This window comes from Palaemon carinicauda, unplaced genomic scaffold, assembly GCF_036898095.1.
Source record: "Palaemon carinicauda isolate YSFRI2023 unplaced genomic scaffold, ASM3689809v2 scaffold530, whole genome shotgun sequence".
In the NCBI taxonomy this organism is placed as follows: Eukaryota; Metazoa; Arthropoda; class Malacostraca; order Decapoda; family Palaemonidae; genus Palaemon; species Palaemon carinicauda.
Window position 1 is genome coordinate 103,735 of NW_027171795.1, and position 20,288 is coordinate 124,022.

The 20,288-nt window shown below is 43.3% G+C and overlaps 1 long non-coding RNA gene across 2 annotated transcripts in view; it reads left to right on the top strand.

Annotated features, from left to right (window-relative positions):
• LOC137637097 (uncharacterized) overlaps positions 1-16,480 on the top strand; it is a 30,218-nt gene extending 13,738 nt beyond the window's left edge. The window contains exons 1-3 of one of the 2 annotated variants that reach the window (XR_011043386.1): positions 7,963-7,995; positions 10,838-11,055; positions 16,240-16,480. This is a non-coding gene — a long non-coding RNA (uncharacterized lncRNA). Of the gene's footprint in view, positions 1-7,962; positions 7,996-10,837; positions 11,056-16,239 lie in introns of those variants that run through there. The other variant, XR_011043385.1, reaches the window with a different exon arrangement.
• The last annotated feature ends 3,808 nt before the right edge of the window (positions 16,481-20,288 follow it).

Consider the following 20,288-nt stretch of genomic DNA (forward strand, 5'->3'; position numbering starts at 1 on the left):
TCCTCATTTGGTCAAGAGGTCTAAACCTCACACTGGTCACGAGGTTCATCCAGGGCGATATGAATGTTTCAGCGGATCGCCTCAGCAGAAGGAATCAGGTCATTCCCACGGAATGGACCCTCCACAAGAGTGTGTGCAGCAGACTTTGGACCTTGTGGGGTCAACCTACCATAGATCTGTTTGCCACCTCCATCACCAAGAGACTTCCGCTTTATTGTTCCCCTGTTCCAGACCCTGCAGCGGTTCATGTGGATGCTTTTCTTCTGAACTGGTCCCATCTCGACCTGTACGCATTCCCTCCGTTCAAGATTATAAACAAAGTTCTGCAGAAATTCGTCTCGCACGAAGGGACACGGCTGACGCTGGTTGCTCCCCTTTGGCCTGCAAGAGAATGGTACACAGAGGTACTTCAATGGCTAGTCGACTTCCCCAGGACTCTACCTCTAAGAGTGGACCTTCTACGTCAACCACACGTAGACAGGTTGCACCCAAACCTCCACGCTCTTCGACTGACTGCCTTCAGACTGTCGAAAGATTCGCTAGAGCTAGAGGCTTTTCGAAGGAGGCAGCCAGTGCGATTGCCAGAGCTAGAAGAATTTCCACTCGTAGAGTCTACCAGTCTAAGTGGGAGGTCTTCCGAAGCTGGTGTAGAGCCAATTCAATATCCTCTACCAATACCTCTGTGATCCAAATAGCTGACTTCCTTCTTCATCTTAGGAATGAGAGATCCCTTTCAACACCTACGATTAAAGGGTATAGGAGCATGTTGGCCTCAGTCCTCCGCCACAGGGGTTTGGACCTGTCTTCCAACAAGGACCTTCAAGACATTCTCAAGTCTTTTGAGACGTCTAAAGAACGTCGTCTTTCCACTCCAGGCTGGAATCTAGACGTAGTCTTAAGGTTCCTTATGACATCTAGGTTCGAACCTCTCCAGTCAGCTTCCTTCAAGGATCTTACCCTCAAGACTGCTTTTCTCGTTTGCCTTGCAACAGCTAAGAGAGTCAGTGAGGTTCATGCCTTCAGCAAGAACATTGGTTTCACAACCGAATCAGCTACATGTTCTTTTCAGCTTGGATTCCTAGCAAAGAACGAGCTTCCTTCACGTCCTTGGCCTAGATCGTTCGAAATACCTAGCCTCTCCAACATGGTAGGTAACGAACTAGAGAGAGTTCTTTGCCCTGTCAGAGCTCTCAAATATTATCTGAAGAGGTCTAAACCTATTCGAGGACAGTCAGAAGCCTTATGGTGTGCCATCAAGAAACCCTCGAGACCCATGTCCAAGAATGGGCTTTCGTACTATATAAGGCTTCTGATCAGAGAAGCACATTCTCACTTAAAGGAGGAAGACCTTGCATTGCTGAAGGTAAGGACCCACGAAGTAAGAGCTGTAGCTACTTCGTTGGCCTTTAATAAAAACCGTTCTCTGCAGAGCATTATGGATGCAACCTATTGGAGGAGCAAGTCAGTGTTTGCATCATTTTATCTGAAAGATGTCCAGTCTCTTTACGAGAACTGCTACACCCTGGGACCATTCGTAGCAGCGAGTGCAGTAGTAGGTGAGGGCTCAGCCACTACATTCCCTTAATCCCATAACCTTTTTAACCTTTCTCTTGAATACTTTTATTGTTGTTTTTATGGTTGTTACGGTAGGCTAAGAAGCCTTCCGCATCCTTGGATTTGGCGGGTGGTCTATTCATTCTTGAGAAGCGCCTGGGTTAAAGGTTTGGTAGAGGTCCTTTAGTAGGGTTGCAACCCCTTGTACTTTGGCACCTTTGGGTTGATTCAGCCTCCAAGAGGAACGCTGCGCTCAGTAAGGAAGACGAACTTTAAATAAAAGGCAGAGTAACGGTTCTATTCGACTTCCTTACCAGGTACTTATTATTTCATTGTTATTTGAGATAACTGTTATATGAAATTTGGGATACTTAGCTATCCTTTAATCATGTACACTGGTTTTCACCCACCTCCCTGGGTGTGAATCAGCTACATGATTATCGGGTAAGTTTAATATTGAAAAATGTTATTAATAAAAATAACATTTTTCAATATTAAACTTTTGAATATACTTACCCGATAATCATGATTTAATCGACCCTCCCTTTCCTCCCCAGAGAGAACCAGTGGACCGAGGAATAATTGAGGAGGTGTCAACAACAAATGATTGAGTACCTGGCCACAGGTGGCGCTGGTAAGTACACCCCCTTCTAGTATTGTGATAGCTGGCGTATCCCTCCATAGAATTCTGTCGGGCAACGGAGTTGACAGCTACATGATTATCGGGTAAGTATATTCAAAAATTTATTTTATTAATAAAAATAACATTTCTTAGCTTAAATGTTTTAAATTCTATTTTAAAGGAACTTTTTATTTGAAAAACCTTTCAGTTTTTTCCTTTAGTCAAATAACATGTTTTTTTGACGAAATATAATTGGGCTCTTCTCTTAGGTGCGAAATCAAGAGAGAAAGAGAGAGAGAGATAGAGACGGAGGGAGAGAGAGGAGAGAAAACGTTCCGTTCAAGCGGGTAACGTTGTTCTCGAGTTACTCTCGTCCCTAGTCGCTGTACGGGGAGGAAGGATAAAACGTTTTTAGTTTTTTATTCTCGTCCCCAGGCTATGTGCGGTGAGAGATTGAAAACGTAGTTATATGAACTAGTGTTTAGTCTCTTTCCCAGCCACTGATTTTTTTATCTTAAAATATGTTTTCTGTTTTTTGCTGGTATTAATGAGCTTGCATTATACGATTGATTTCGCAATTACTACCTTTTAATTAAGGGTAGAATTGCGTGTTTCAGGTAGAAATAAGTGCAAAACAGAAAATCGAAGTGATAAAGTGATATGCGCAAAGTGTTACAGTGTTGCGTCCGAGGCGCAAAGTGTTACAGTGTTGCGTCCAAGGGTTCGTCTGTTCGTGCCTGTCGTTCACCTAGTCCGGGACCTCTTACATGCTCCCAAGCCCAGGGGAGAAGTAATGTCAAACGACTTATGGGTTCGAGAGGCCTTGACCAACGAACAGACGTTTTCCCTCTATGGTATCGGGTGTATCTTACCAAGATCTCCCCTACCATAAGACGAGAGAGACGTTGCTTCTCCTCGTCATCCGAAGGCTTTTCGCATAAGAAACCTGTCACAAGGTTTCGAAGCCCTTAAGCGAAAGTCAGTCCTTTCAGGACAGGTCCAGCGTCCTGGTTACAACCATTAGGACAGCTCTGACCCTATGCAGTCATCGGATAACTGCTCGCCGCCTAACAAAAGCGTAACACAGACTCCGAGAGTCTTTTTTTGTAGGCAAAGTGTTGCGGTCACAGACGTTACCCTCGTCTCTTACCACAACCATTTCCGTTGATCCTTAATGGGTTGTGTGGCAAGACATGCAGTATATGCTTGCCTCCCCAATGGAAGACTATTCTGCCGATTAGTCCGTTGGTCTAGCCGTTTATCTCATCGATATCCTGGCTTTCAGCCAACCTAACGTTCCTTTGTGCTTACTGTTGACGTTGGCGTAGCTTAGTCACGTCAGTCAGGTTGTTTAGAACCACACTCGATGCGGTCTCGTGTGGTTTTTCAGCCGCATTTGGACGTTAGGCCACTTGCTGATGCTCCTGTTGACGTTCAAGACGTTCACTAACAATCAGAGTTGACTTGTTTTGACGCTGTGCGTCAACCTCCGCATTCTAGAGTTGTTTTGACTGCTCAGTCTAGGCAGTCAAAGCAGTCTCGAGTGGACGCTGTGCGTCCTCACGCACCTGTTGTGATTGACAGTTCAGTTGTTGACAGTTCACAGACTGTCAAGCAGTTACATGACGTTGTGTTCTGGTCCGCTACTAATGCACCAGTGAGTGTGGACTCTGCTTGTAAAGCATTGCCACCACGGTAGGTCTCTCCCTTGCTTGAGACTCAGCTTTTATCGGAAAAGGTTCCTGTAGATGAGGAAGTTGCTGTTCTCCCTCCTACTGATATTCCCTTGAGGACTCTGTCAGATGGAGAGGAGCCTAAAGCTGCTTAGCCTCCTATGGACTTTAATTAAATCATGATGATTTTTTTAAGGATCTTTGTCCGGATCTTTTTGTAACTGCTGCTCCTCGTTCGCCTAAACGTCAGAGCTTACACTAGGCCTAGCTACTTCGAAGCCGTTGTTTTTAAGCTAGTGCTCTCTCGCTCTCCTAGAGAGCGTTACGTTGGCTAGGCGACTGGTTTTTCACCAGGAGGAGTTTGGGGGATACAGCCTTTGCTTTCCCTTCTTTTAAACTGGTTTATAGAGCGAGAGTCTGATATGACACGAGAGAAGTTCTCGGCTTGGGAGTTCATGCCTCTGCCCAGATAGACTTCTCAATTCTCGTAGACTCTCCCTGGCGCCTGGCCAGGAGACGCTCCAAGTTGTTTACAGGTCAACTTCTCAGCTGTTTTCGAGCCTTTGAAGTTTTGCTGTACAATTAGGTCACGCATAACAAGGCTTTCAGGGATGGTAAACGGTACCGCCTCAGTCGCTAACCCCGTCTGTTGCCACACCTGCTCCCGTAGACCCTAAATGGGCTTTGCTGCAAGACATGCAGTCCAAGCTTGCGTCCTTGATAGAGGACTTTAATGCGGAGAAGGTTGCTACCGAACCTTCTGGCCAACAACCTTCCAACCGGTCGGTTGTGCGCCCTGTTGACGCTGAGGTAACCTACTCGCGTCTGCCAGTTGAGGTGGTTCCTCCACCGATGCGACCCAGTGTGGGTTGCCAGCCGCACGTTGACGTTAAGCGACGCTCGGAGGTGGTTGTTGACGTTCAGGACGTTCAACAACCAGCAGAGGTGACTTGTTTTGACGCAGTGCGTCAACCTCAGCAACCCGGTAGGGTGTTGACTGCACAACCCAGACGGTCTAGACAGTCTCGGGTTGACGCTGTGCTTCCTCGCGCACCCATGGTTGTTGACAGTTCACAGACTGTGCAGCAGTTCCATGATATTGCGTCCGGCTCCGTCACGCATCCACCAGTGCGACCGGACTCAGCGAGTCAGACGTTGCCCACTCCGTTGCCGTTTCCTCATCAGTTTTCGGATGAGGAACCCTCTGATGAGGACGTTGCTGAACAACAAGACGATCAGCCCCCAGAATAGATCAAGCCCTGCTATCCATCCAGAAGATGCTGAAGAAGGAACGATGTTCAGTCAGGAAGTGGATGAGTCTGATAGGGACGCTATCATCCCTGGAACAGTTCGTGTCATTAGGAAGACTACACCTCCGTCCTCTTCAATATCACCTAGCATTTCACTGGAAAAAGGACAAGACGCTAGAAGCGGTCTCGATCCCCGTTTCCGAGAAGATGAAGTCTTGCCTGACATGGTGGAAGGACAGTATCAGCCTCAGAGAGGGTCTGCCCCTGGCTGTTCAGACTCCCAACCACGTTCTCTTCTCGGACGCATCGGACGTAGGCTGGGGCGCGACATTAGACGGTCGGGAATGCTCGGGAATATGGAACTCGAGTCAAAGGACAATGCATATCAACTGCAAGGAGCTACTGGCAGTTCATCTGGCCTTGAAAAGCTTCAAGTCTCTTCTTCAAGGCAAAGTGGTGGAGGTGAACTCGGACAACACCACGGCTTTGGCGTACATCTCCAAGCAAGGAGGGACCCACTCACTGACGTTGTACGAGATCGCAAGGGACCTCCTCACCTGGTCAAAAGGTCTAAACATTTCGCTAGTAACGAGGTTCATCCAAGGCAACTTGAATGTCATGGCAGATTGTCTCAGTCGGAAGGGACAAATCATTCCAACAGAATGGACCCTCCACAAGGATGTATGCAAGAGACTTTGGGCCACCTGGGGCCAGCCAACCATACATCTCTTCGCAACCTCGATGACCAAGAGGCTCCCAATAGTTTGCTCACCTATCCCGGACCCAGCAGTAGTTCATATAGATGCCTTTCTACTAGATTGGTCACATCTAGATCTATATGCATTCCCTCCGTTCAAGATTGTCAACAAGGTACTGCAGAAGTTCGCCTCTCACGAAGGGACAAGGTTGACGCTAGTTGCTTCCCTCTGGCCCGCGAGAGAATGACTCACCGAGGTACTTCGATGGCTAGTAGACGTTCCCAGAACACTTCCCCTAAGGGTGGACCTTCTACGTCAGCCACGCGTAAAGAAGGTACACAAAGGCCGCCACGCTCTTCGTCTGACTGCCTTCAGACTATCGAAAGACTCTCGAGAGCTAGAGGCTTTTCGAAGGAGGCAACCAGAGTGTTTGCTAGAGCAAGGAGAACATCCACCCTTAGAATCTACCAATCGAAGTGGGAAATCTTCCGAAACTGGTGCAAGTCAGTATCCGTATCCTCGACCAGTACCTCTGTAACTCAAATAGCTGACTTTCTCTTATATCTGAGGAAAGAACGATCTCTTTCAGCTCCCACTATCAAGGGTTACAGAAGCATGTTGGCATCAGTCTTCCGTCACAGAGGCTTAGATCTTTCCAACAATAAAGATCTACAGGACCTCCTTAAGTCTTTTGAGACCACGAAGGAGCGTCGTTTGGTTACACCTGGTTGGAATTTAGACGTGGTACTAAGATTCCTTATGTCAGACAGGTTCGAACCGCTACAATCAGCCTCCCTGAAAGATCTCACCTTTAAGACTCTTTTCCTGATATGCTTAGCCACAGCTAAAAGAGTCAGTGAGATTCATGCCTTCAGCAAGAACATCGGATTCTCATCCGAAACGGCTACATGTTCTACAACTTGGTTTTCTTGCCAAACACGAGCTGCCTTCTCGGCCTTGACCAATATCGTTCGATATTCCAAACTTATCGTATGGTTGGAAATGAACTAGAAAGAGTCTTACGTCCTGTAAGAGCTCTTAAGTTCTATTTAAAAACCTTTACGAGGCCCGTCTGAAGCTTTATGGTGTTCAGTTAAGAATCCATCTTTGCCTATGTCAATGAATGCCTTTTCCTTTTTTATCAGACTGTTAATATGAGAAGCTCATTCCCATCTGAATGAGGAAGACCAAGATTTGCTGAAGGTAAGGACACACGAAGTTAGAGCTGTCGCAACTTCCGTGGCCTTTAAACAAAATAGATCTCTGCAAAGTATATTCGACGCAACCTATTGGAAAAGCAAATCAGTGTTCGCGTCTTTTTATCTTAAGAATGTCCAGTCTCTTTACGAGAAATGCTACACTCTGGGACCATTCGTAGCAACGAGTGCAGTAGTGGTGAGGGCTCAACCACTACAATTCCCTAATTCCATAACCTTTTTTAATCTTTCTCTTGAAATGTTTTATTATTGTTTTTGGGTTGTCCGGAAGGCTAAGAAGCCTTTCGCATCCTACTTGATTTGGCGGGTGGTCAAAGTCATTTCTTGAGAAGCGCCTAGATTAGAGGTTTTGATGAGGACCTTTAGTATGGGTTGCAACCCTTCATACTTCAGCTCCTAGGAGTCGCTCAGCATCCTATGAGGATCGCGAGGCTCAGTAAGGAAGACGTACTTAAAAAGGCAGAGTAATTGTTCAAGTCGACTTCCTTACCAGGTACTTATTTATTTTATGTTTGTTATTTTGAATAACTGCTAAAATGAAATACAAAATACTTAGCTCATAATAATGTCAACATGTACTGCTGGTCTCTACCCACCCCCCTGGGTGTGAATCAGCTATATGATCACCGGCTAAGTTTAATATTGAAAAATGTTATTTTCATTAGTAAAATAAATTTTTGAATATACTTACCCGGTGATCATAGATTAAAGGACCCTCCCTTCCTCCCCAATAGAGACCCAGTGGGCCGAGGAGAAAATTGGTTCTGTGTTGACATGGAGTACTTGAGTACCTGCTAGACAGATGGCGCAGTTGATGTACACCCCCACCTGTATAGCGATCGCTGGCGTATTTTGTCCTTAGGTTTTTCTGTCGGGCAGCAGAGCTGACAGCTATATGATCACCGGGTAAGTATATTCAAAAATTTATTTTACTAATGAAAATAACATATTACCGGTGAAGATAAAGAAATAAAAACCATGGTACGGTATAAGGGTCATTCTATTCTAATTTATATTATAGTGATAAGGGAGGTTTATGACACGTACAGAAGGTATTTTACAACTGTTTGTTGCAGAATTACTCTCATCATATCTTGGGGATCTCTAGAGGGTATGTATTAGCTTGTTACAAATGGCAGTTTAACATGAAGGACCAAAACTGCACTAGTCACTTTATACCCAACTAACCATCATTTCTTTTGCTGCTTTTTTTCACATTCTGGATAAGAACATCTTTTGGGGGAGCTATACAAGTATCTGTAAGTGCCAGAAAACTTTCATTCAATCAATCAATCATTATTGAAGGATTTATTCCTACGTAAATACAAACTTCCGAGTCATTTATATGGGTTACTCCTAATTACTTTTTATAGGATCAGACAATCAAAAGAAAATTGGTGTGATTGCATCATGCTTCGTTAGCAGTACCAGCCGATCTCAATTGAGTCCCTCGTCAGGCTGGGAGGAGCGTAGAGAGGAAAGGTCCCCCCACCCCTTATTTTGTTTTGTTTGATGTCAGCTACTCCCCAAAATTGGAGGAAGTGCCTTGGTATATAGATAGATGCTTCGTTGCCAGGCCACTGCTGCGCATGATGCAAAACGTTTTGTCTAAAGCGCTTCCCTCTAACACATCTGGTTGTGAAGTAGGTCGGATGAATCCACTTTCTGTGACCAGACGTCCGCATCGCCCTCGTCGTACCATTATAGTTCTTAGTGCTTGTGTCTTTTGTGCCTTTGATATTGACTGTCTCTTGCATTCTATCATTATATGTGAGATTGGGAGTGTGTGCCTTTCGACTATTATGCCAAATGGGATCCGTTCCTGGCCTGGTTGTGATAGTCGCCCCGTGGCACATTTATAAGCCGTTTGGAAGTGGATTCACATCCGGTTTGTCCTTCCCTCTAGAAGCAAATGATGTTCTGTAGAATCACCGTGTGAGTATTGTAGCGATTGGTTGTCTTCCCAGTGGGAGAGATATCGTTCTCGCCGCAAGTTTCGGTCTAAAAGAGATCGTTCCCCTTCTTCGTCTTTTGTCAGCAATGACAAGAAACGTAAGATTTGTCCTTCAGCGAAGGTTATCCTCCATCCAGGTCCTTCGTGTCAGGAACACACTGAGGTTCCAGTCACGGATGAAGAAGGCCTTGATTTTGTTAATGTTGTATCACCCATTGTGGGTAATTTACATTACACCGGACTGTTTTCAAGAATATATGCTTAAATACAATACAAACTTTTTTTCCTGAATCTGACCTGCTGAAAGGAGAGTTCGTCTTATATGCCCGTGTGTCTTATAGGCCATCAAATACGGCAACTGATGACCCAGATGACATGTTACTATGCCCCCGTAAGAGCAGTGCATAAATATCTGTAAAGAACACAGTATCTTAAGCCCAGAATCTCCAATTTGTTTGTGAGAACTAGCTGCTCTGAACAGAAAGTATACAGAAACACTATTTCATTGTGGTCAAGAGAAACGATCATGAGAACTTATCAATCCTCAGGGGAAGAAGCGTCTCCAAGGGCCACCCCTCGAGCGCATGATATATGCCGACTTGCCGTGACCCTAGCATTCCGCAAAAACCACTTCAGCTCAAGTTCTAAAACCTGGTGTTTTGAAGAGACAGACTGCTTTTATTTATCATTATCTTAAAGATTTCAGACACGGGTCTCTAGACACCTTTTCTATGGGCCCTATTGTGGCTGCTCAGCAAATAATCTAACTACAGTATAAGCTCTTATGGGACATGTAACTTTTATCTCAGGCATCTTTTATTCTCTTTGTTATAAGGATATGTAATGAGTACTTAGGCAGATGGTGATCTAGTCTGGACTTGAAGCCTTCACTTGGAATCCATTCTAAACCAAGTAAGACTGCTTAGAAGTTAAATACTTGTTGATATATTTGATAATATATTGAAGTGTTGATACTATATAACACTTGATGTTCATGTCACTTCACCCCTGGAAAAGTATTTATAGAATGGAACGTAAAGCCTTACCTCTTTACGAGCCGGCTGAACTGTTCATATTAATTCACTTTGATCTCTTGCTATCACTTACAGTAATTGTATTGAGAGAGAGGAAGGGCAGACCTCTAAACTTCACGGAGACTTCCTCCCATCTAAGGAACACTCATATAAATGACTCCGATGTTTGTATCTGCGTTGGAATAAACTACAAATTTGATACCATTTGTCTTTTTCTTGCTTCAGGGTAAACTCAGGTATGCTGTTCTGTCTTGTTTCTCTTCCTCATGTTTTGTTAAAGTTTTTATAGTTTATATAGGAGATATTTATTTTAATGTTACTCTTAAAAATGTTATTTTTCCTTGTTTCCTTTTCTCACTGGGCTATTTTCCCTGTTGGAGCCCATGGGCTTATAGCATCCTGCTTTTCCAATGAGGGTTGTAGCTTTGCAAGTAATAATGTTAATAATAATAATTGTCTCATCCTAGAAAAGGTCTCAGGTTTGTTTACTTAGGAAAAATACAAATTGCTAATTTGTAGTGTTTTGATTAAGGTCTGTCTCGGAGAATCTCTACGTAGCTTCCGAGGACGTTTTGCTTGAAAATGTAACATATCCCATTATCTTAAAGCTTGTTATCTTTCATCATAAACATCATATCCAAATGAAAGTTTAGAGTTGTTTTAGAAATGTAAAATACTTCATTGAAATTATGCAAAGTCTTAATCACTTGTGGTGTATGTTTATTTATTTTTCCTCTTATTTACCTCATTCTTTTACAGTATTTATTTTAAGTTCATAATAGCAGCCATAAGTCTTTGTTCGACGTTATAAATTCACTGCATAATTCAATTTTAGGTAGATGTTGAAACCTTCACCTCAGCTGTGATTTGCAGGCCACGTGTCTCGCTTGATGTACGATGGACGGCGTAATGTGCAGGGGAAAATGGCAGAGCAAGGAGTCCATATATAGGTTATGGCCTGTCTTGTAATTGCGTCAGTCCCGGAAGGAGCTCTCGTGGATTGGTCGTTGAATGGCCACACGTGGCCCGCTCTTCTGGCCGCTCTGTTTCGAGGTATGATTTAATTTTCTTTGATTTGCTTTAGTTTTCTTTACTCCTTCACTGTTTGTTCCGGCGTAGATACAAACCCTCCGATATTTATGGGGGTATACCCCTATTAAAAGCTCCATGTTTGTATACTAGGAAAAATACAAATTACTTACAAATCTATTTTTCTTCTCTGTTACCACCCACCTAACTGGCGGTGCTTTCTGAATTATACCCTAAAACTCTTCTAACTTTACAGTTCTTCGTGTTTTGCTTTTTCAAGTTCATGACCCCTCTGAAAAATATTGGGTGTTGAATGGCAGGACAGGATTAGAAATTAAACTGTAAGAGATTACTCGAGTGCCACACGTGGATGAGATCATGGTGAGTGGTAGATGGAGATGGTTTGGGCATGCTCTTCGAACTCCCCGAGAGAGATTAGTTAACATACACTCTCTTTGTACATGCAGGAAACAGGTGGTATTGTGATCCACATATAAATAATTTTCTTACATTGCCAAATCTATCAACATAGATTCTCTGTAGATTCTCTGTCTATTTTCCTCACTATTTGCCACATTTCATTTTCCTTTGCCTCCCCTGAATCCTCTACAATCTTTTGACTGCATAACATTTACCCCCTCTGTGCTAAATACTGGTTCAGACTACACTACTACAGCAGGAGTCACACTGGCATTATTTCCCGACGCTCCTCCCAAAGACGACACTTCCTAACTCCCAAAAAAATTCTTGATGCATCGGGTCAATCATCTTATCCGGCTCACTGAAAGACACCACTGTCAACACTATCCATCTCTGTCTTTCCCCTTTAGCCCAGCATTGTCCATTAACTTAAAGGCCAAAATGCACTTTAGTATTATCACTTTGTACTTCTAAGAAAACAGCGCTTCTCTTCTCAAACTCCAAAATGTACTTCTCCATAGTGTCTTCTTTCCTCTTCTTGTATGTGTCGAATCTGGTCTTTGCCTCATATGTAGCTGACATTTTGTCCTTTTTGCAGTACTTGTCCAAGTGTTGAAGCAAAACTTGCACCCCGTCATCATTCGCTAGCTGCTCTATGTCCACCTTTTGAAAAATCTTGCTTCTCACCTCGCTTCCTTCTGGGAATGACGGGGCAAGTGTCACAGCTTGTTTCTTTTATTGTTGACGTGCGCCCCTGCACTCAACTCATTTTTCCAGCAATCATAACTTTTTTTTCGAAGACCGTCACTCTGGCCTGACTGTAGTCACATAACATGGTCATCTTTTCTTCACCTCCTTTCTTCTTAATTCTCTTTAATGTCCTTCCACCCGCCACGAACCATGTTCTGCTACCTATTGTTAAGATTGTAGATCAATGTGGCAGGACAAAGTAAAGTCTGATGTCAGTTTCTAAGGCAATTTTAATGGTAGCCGTACGCAGCTGTTACTCCTACCACTGCTCCTCTCCTTCTCCGCCCCAAAAACAAAATCCCAAAACAAATGAACTGCACGAAGCGCATTGAATCCTTCAAACACATATTGAAGTGAGTTAACAGTTACCTCTTCAGGGATGAAGACTTTTCCAATGATTTTTTTCAGCAAATCCCAATCCAAAATTGTTATTGTGTATTCCTTGTCTGTTTTCACATGAATGAATGTATAATATTTACCCCAGGTTTGAGCTAAGGTTGCTCTTGGGGTCAATGCCCAACCCAAAATGTCTGTCGCTGTCCATCTTGTGTGTAGGAAATTACAAAGCCTAATTGAGGCCATTTTTATCCTTCCCACTTTTCAGAGGAATAAGATTTTTCATAATTCTGACCATCCATTACATTCAGATCTTCCCGGACAGTTCCATCCTGTTCGTAATACTAGGTATGCAGTTAATTCTAATAGTCAGGCCTTTATCATGAGGCTTAATACTATTCAGTATTCTAGAAGTTTTATTCCAGCTGTGACCAAGTTGTGGAATGATCTTCCTTATCAGGTAGTTGAATCAGTAGAACTTCAAAAGCTCAAACTGGCAGCAAATGTTTTTATGTTGAAGAGGCTGACATAAGTCTTTTTATAGTTTATATTTGAAATACTGCATCTGTTTTTAAAATATTTTTCATAATTGTTCATTACTTTTCATATCATTTATTTATTTCCTTATTTCCTTTCCTCACTGGGCTAATTTTCCCTATTGGAGTCCTTGGGTTTATAGATGTTGCTTTTCTAACTATGGTTCTAGCTTAGCTAGTAATAATAATAATAACAATAATAATACTAATAATGATATTAATAATAATAGTGGGGCTTACTCTTATTCTCCTTCCAGTAGAAAGGAGACTTCGGTGGACCTTTCTAAAGTACTTTCAGCTTTATCGAAGTTCAGATTGATAAACTTCATGTTTCAATGCCCTACTGTGAGGTATTTGGGGATCATAGACCTGGCTCTGCCCTAGCAGCAATGCAGAAATGCATTACAGGACGGTTCAACATGATAATGATGTTGAACCTTTTGCTGTCTTTCACCAGAATAAGATCTCTTTGCTCCAACTTTATTACTGTGAATTAGTTTAGATTGATTGTGTCCTTACAGTCAATTGATTTAACTAAGAAGGGTCCCTATGATTGATTGAATTAAGTGGTATTATTGCAGTCAATTTATTTATATAAGAAGGGTCCTTTTAGTCAGTTAATTTAGGTTAACCGTAGCATTTTGTACGTTGAATTTGTCAAGAGGCCTCAATTTGATCAGGCTGCCGATTAAGATGTACAGTATATGGCAGCTCATGATCCCGCTGTGAACGATTTGTTACATAAAGACAAACTTTGTGAAGAGAACAGATATTAACACTTTTACCCCCAAAGGACGTACTGGTACGTTTCACAAAACTCATCCCTTTACCCCCATGGATGTACCGGTACGTCCTTGCAAAAAAATGCTATTTAAATTTTTTTTTGCATTTTTTTGTCAATTTTTTGAGAAAATTCAGGCATTTTCCAAGAGAATGAGACCAACCTGACCTCTCTATGACAAACTTTTCTCCTGTTATTTTTAGGAAGTGTTCTTCATTGATTCTCTTACCAGCTGTGTATTATAAAGTCTGAATGCCAGTCTTATGTTTTAGTAATCTGAATGCCCACTTGCATTATTACTGTAGTAAATCTTCTCGCCATACTTTTCTCCAGTTATTTTTAGGAAGTGTTCTTCATTGATTCTCTTACCAGCTGCGTATTATAAAGTCTGAATGCCAGTCTTACGTTTTAGTAATCTGGAAGCCCACTTACATTATTACTGTTGTAAATCTTCTCGCCATACTTTTCTCCAGTTAATTTTAGGAAGTGTTCTTCATTAATTCTTTTACCAGGTGTGTATTGTAAAGTCTGAATGCCAGTCTTACGTTTTAGTAATTTGAATGTCCACTTACATTATTACTGTAGTAAATCTTCTCGCCATACTTTTCTCCAGTTATTTTTAGGAAGTGTTCTTCATTAATTCTCTTACCAGCTGCGTATTATAAAGTCTGAATGCCAGTCTTACGTTTTAGTAATCGGAAAGTCCACTTACATTATTACTGTAGTAAATCTTCTGGCCATACTTTTCACCAGTTAATTTTAGGAAGTGTTCTTCATTAATTCTCTTACCATCTGTGTATTATAAAGTCTGAATGCCAGTCTTACGTTTTATTAATCTGAATGTCCACTTACATTATTACTGTAGTAAATCTTCTCGCCAGACTTTTCTCCAATTATTTTTAGGAAGTGTTCTTCATTAATTCTCTTACCAGCTGCGTATTATAAAGTCTGAATGCCAGTCTTACGTTTTAGTAATCTGAATGTCCACTTACATTATTTCTGTAGTGTCTTCTCGCCATACTTTTCACCAGTTATTTTTAGGAAGTGTTCTTCATTAATTCTCTTACCAGCTGCGTATTATAAAGTCTGAATGCCAGTCTTACGTTTTATTAATCTGAATGTCCACTTACATTATTTCTGTAGTGTCTTCTCGCCACACTATAATATAAACATAGCAAGGGAACTAGTAAAATCAAGCTGAAATTCTATCATAGAACAGTCTTCTTTTGCCTTTTCGTATTTTCCATTTTCATATGAAGGTTACTAGGGCTCTTGCATACATTTTTGGGAGAACTTCAAAAGTTCAAACTTGCAGCAAATCTTTTTATTTTGAACAGGCTGACATAAGGTTTTTTTTTATAGTTTATATATGAAATATCTTTTTAAATGTTGTTACTGTTTTTAAGATATTTTATTTCAATTGTTCATTATTTCTCAGGTTGTTTGTTTATTTGTTTCCTTTCCTCACTGGGATATTTTTCCCTGTTGGAGTCCTTGGGCTTATATCATCTTGCTTTTCCAACTAGGGTCGTAGCCTAGCTATTATTATTATTATTATTATTATTACTAGCCAAGCTACAACCCTAGTTGGAAAAGCAAGAGGCTATAAGCCCAAGGGCTCCAATGGAGAAATAGCCCAGTGTAGAAAGGAAATAAGGAAATAAATAGATGATGAGAACAAATTAACAGTAAATCATTCTAAAAACAGTAATAACGTCATAATAGATATGTCATATATAAACTATAAAAAGACTCATGTCAGCCTGGTTAACATAAAAACATTTGCTCCAACTTTGAACTTTTGAAGTTTTAATAGTTTAACATTTGGGAATATAAAGAGCTTGATTTATAGAATTATGATGGGTTATGAATACAGTGTTTTTTGTATTGGCAGCCATGAGTTAATATTTTATTAAGACTTGTTTCAAAATTTTGATAATTCCTTCCATGCTATAAATAGTATTGTTGTTTTGGTAATTTTATATTTCACATCACTACGTTCGAAACTTGACGTTAGGGAATCATTAACCCTTTTACCCCCAGGCTCTTTGGAAATTTCCAACCCTTAACCCCCAAGGGGTTATTTTTTCCCCAGCACATTTTGTAGTATATTTTCTTTAAATTGCTCTAACAGCCTTAATTTTTGTCATAGAGAGGTCAGGTTGGTCTCATTCTCTTGGAAAATGCCTGAATTTTCTCAAAAAATTATCAAAAATATGAAAAAAATAAATTTATAGCATTTTTTTGCAAGGACGTAACGGTACGTCCATGGGGGTAAAGGGATGAGTTTTGTGAAACGTACCAGTACGTCCTTTGGGGGTAAAAGGGTTAACAGTTACGTGTCAAGTTGAATTTGTAAGCATTTCATGCCATTGTTTTTTTCAGGGCCACAAGAAACACGACAAGGGATTCAACCTTGAATCCTCAAAACGGCGGAACCGCTGCGATTTCTTTTCGGATATCCCCGAAAAGATGGAATCTGATGATGAAGGGGGCCCAGTTGCGGGGCCAAGCCACACTACAGATTAATATTTCCGGGCCTTTATATTAAACTAACGACATATAGGTACAGTCTAAAGGTAATTTTCAATATTTAACTTAGCCGGTGATTATAATAGCTGCAACTCTGTTGCTCGACAGAAAACACTAAGGTAAAACTCGCCAGCGATCGCTACACAGGTTGCGGGTGGGCCCAACAGCGCCATCTGTCGTCCAGATACCCAGTACTCAATGTAAACAAAGACTCAATTTTCTCTCTGTCGTGCTATCGACAAGACGTACTTACTCGCTGTTGCTAAACTGGAGTTTTTTCACAACTAATTGGTGAAGTACATTATTCTAGTTTTTGAGCTTTCGCTGTGCAGGGTTTCTCTTCACACAAATCCTTGAACTCTTTTTGATAACGGATTCTTTGTTGATGACTTTTTGATAGTTTTTTGAATTCCCCTTTGACCAATTCAAAACGGCTGACCCTTCACAAGTCCCAAAATTTAGGAAGTGCAATGCTAGGGACTGTTCAAGGCGTCTTCCGAAGGCCTCTATCGACCCTCACACTGTTTGTTCCAATTGTCGGGATAAAACCTGTCAATTGGAAGATCGGTGTGAGGAGTGCGTTGGGCTTTCGGAATTCGATTTTATTGAATTCCAAAAGTATACACATAGGCTAGAGAGAGATAGAGTTAGCAGAAGTTCCTCGCGTTCTATCGATATTTCCTCTCCTCATGCCCCACAACCTATTCCTTCCCCTGTAGTGGTTGCTCCTAATCCCCCTCCTGGCACTCAGGAACCTTCGATGGCTGATATGATGCGTGCCATCCAAGCTCTGGGTGAGAGAGTTGAGTCACTTGCTAGTGACCGTAATCAACTTATGGCGGATGTGAAGGAGCTGAAGTGCAAAAGTGCAGTGGGAAGTGTTAAAGTGAGTGATAGTGTTGTGGATAGTGTTGCGCTTGAGGGTTCGTCTGTTCGTGCCTGTCGTCCTCCTAGTCCGGGACCTCTTGTAAGCTCCCAAGCCCAGGGGAGAAGCAATGTCGTACGACAAATGGGTTCGAGAGGCTTTAATCAGCGAACAGACGTTCCCTCCGTGGTATCGGGCGTATCTACCCAAGATCGCCCCTGCCTATCTAAGACGAGAGAGCCCATTTATACCTCGTCTTCGGAAGGTGTTTCTCGCAAGAAACCCTGGACCAAGGTCTCACGACCGTTAAAGCGCAAGTCGGTCCCTTCCGCACAAGTCCAACGGCCCAGTTGTAGCCACTGGGTCAGTTCAGACTCGCTGCAGTCATCCGATGACTGCTCACCTCCTAAGAGAGGCAAAGCGGTACCGCTTCAGACAGTTACACCGTCTGTCGCCGCACCTGCTCCTGTAGACCCTAAGTGGTCTCTACTGCAAGACATGCAGTCTAAACTAACGTCTCTTATGCAGGACTTTCGTGCGGAGAAGGTTGCTGCCGCACCAGCTAGTGCAGCTCCTTGCCTACAACCGCCCACACGATCGGTTGTGCGTCCAGTGGACGCTGAGGTAACCTTCTCACGCACACCAGTTGAGAGAATTCCGCCACCCATGCGTTCCAGTGTGCCCTGCCAGCCGCATGTTGACGTTCAGCGACGCACGGAAGTCTCCGTTGACGTTCGTGAGGTTCAACAACCGTCAGAGTTCTTTTGTTTTGACGCGGTGCGTCAACCTCCGCAACCCAGTGTGGTTGCCACTGCTCACCCACATCAGTCCAGACAGTCTGGAGTAGACGCTGTGCGTCCCCGCGCTGCTATGGTTGTTGCCAGCTCACAGACTGGGCAACAGTTCCATGACGTTGCGTCCGGCTCAGTCACGCATGCACCCGCGCGACCGGACTCAGCTTACCAGCCGTTACCCACTCCTTTGCCGTTCCCTCATCAGTTATCGGATGAGGGACTTTCTGATGATGATGTTGCTGCACACGTAGATGAACCGCATTCAGAACTGGACGAGCCTAAGTCTACGCAACCCTCTTTGGACTTTAGGAAAGTTTTGGCCCTGTTCAAAGAGATGTTTCCGGACCAGTTTGTTTCTGTGGCTCCGCGTTCTCCTCCGTCAGAGTTTGTGTTGGGCATGCCGTCATCCACTCCTGCCTTTACTAGACTCGTCCTCGCACGCTCGTCCAAGAGAGCTTTGCGTGTGATAGGAGAATGGCTGCAGTCCAAGAAGAGTTTAGGGAAGACAGCTTTTACGTTTCCCCCTGCTAGACTCTCTTCTAGATCGAGCGTCTGGTATGCCACGGGAGAAGTTCTCGGCTTGGGAGTTCCTGCCTCTGCCCAGGGCGACTTCTCAAGTCTCGTAGACTCTCCCCGCCGCCTTGCCATGAGACGCTCAAAAATATGTTGGTCATCTTCGGACCTGGACCACCTGTTGAAAGGTATCTTTAGAGCCTTCGAAGTTTTTAACTTCTTAGACTGGTGTCTAGGAGCTCTAAGCAGAAAGATCTCTCCAACAGAGAAGGAGACTTCCTTGCTCATTATGTCCTGCATGGACAAAGCCGTACGTGATGGGTTTAATGAGCTTGCTGCATCATTTGTGTCCGGAGTCCTTAAGAAGCGTGAAAACCTATGCTCATTCCTTTCAGCTGGAGTTACACCATGCCAAAGATCCAAACTTCTGTTTGCTCCTCTTTCCAAGTGCCTTTTTGCAGAAGACCTGATTAAGGAAATTGCCGCTTCTTTGATACAGAAGGACACTCATGATCTTGTTGCGTCCTCCGCTCGCAAAGCCACCCCTTTGCCTACCTTGTCAGCTAGACCAAGGATGGACACTCCAGCGTCCCGTTTTATTCCGCCCTTTCGTGGCAGAGCCTCCAGCAGAGGAGGTGCTCGTGCCGAAGGGAAACGAGGAAAGAAGAAAGGAACCAAGTCCTTTAAGGGCAGAGTCTGACTGCCAGCTTCTTCAGACAGCAGTGGGAGCCAGACTCAAGAACTTCTGGCAGACCTGGGAAAAGAGAGGCGCAGATGCACAATCTGTGAAGTTGCTCAGAGAGGGGTACAAGATCCCGTTTGTACGGAAACCCCCCTCTAGCAACGTCTCCCATCGATCTCTCTCCCAGGTACAGAGAGGAAGACAAGAGACGAGCCTTGAAACAGGAAGTGTCTCTTTTACTAGAGAAGGGAGCGGTGGTCAAAGTCTCGGACCATCAAACCCCGGGATTCTACAACCGACTCTTCTTGGTGTCAAAGAAGACAGGAGGGTGGAGGCCGGTGCTAGACGTCAGTGCTCTGAATGTCTTTGTCACAAAGCAGACGTTCTCCATGGAGACCACAAAGTCGGTTCTAGCAGCGGTCAGAAGGGAAGACTGGATGGTCTCTTTAGACCTAAGGGATGCCTACTTCCACGTCCCCATCCACCCGGACTCCCAACCTTTTCTGAGATTCGTTTTCGAAAAGGTTGTCTACCAGTTTCAAGCCCTGTGCTTTGGCCTAAGCACAGCTCCTCTTGTGTTTACGAGGCTGATGAGGAATGTAGCCAAATTCCTTCATTTAGCGGACATCCGAGCCTCCCTCTATTTGGACGACTGGCTTCTCAGAGCTTCTTCCAGTCGTCGCTGTCTGAAGGATCTAAAGTGGACTCTAGATCTGACCAAGGAATTGGGTCTCCTTGTCAATATGGAAAAGTCACAAGTGGTCCCATCCCAAACTATTGTGTATTTAGGGATGGAGATTCACAGTCTAGCTTTTCGGGCTTTTCCGTCGGCCCCCAGAACAAGCCAAGCCCAGTTATGCATCCAGAACATGCTGAAGAAGGAACGATGTTCAGTCAGGAAGTGGATGAGTCTGATAGGGACGCTATCATCCCTGGAACAGTTTGTGTCATTAGGAAGACTACACCTCCGTCCTCTTCAATATCACCTAGCATTTCACTGGAAAAAGGACAAGACGCTAGAAGCGGTCTCGATCCCCATTTCCGAGAA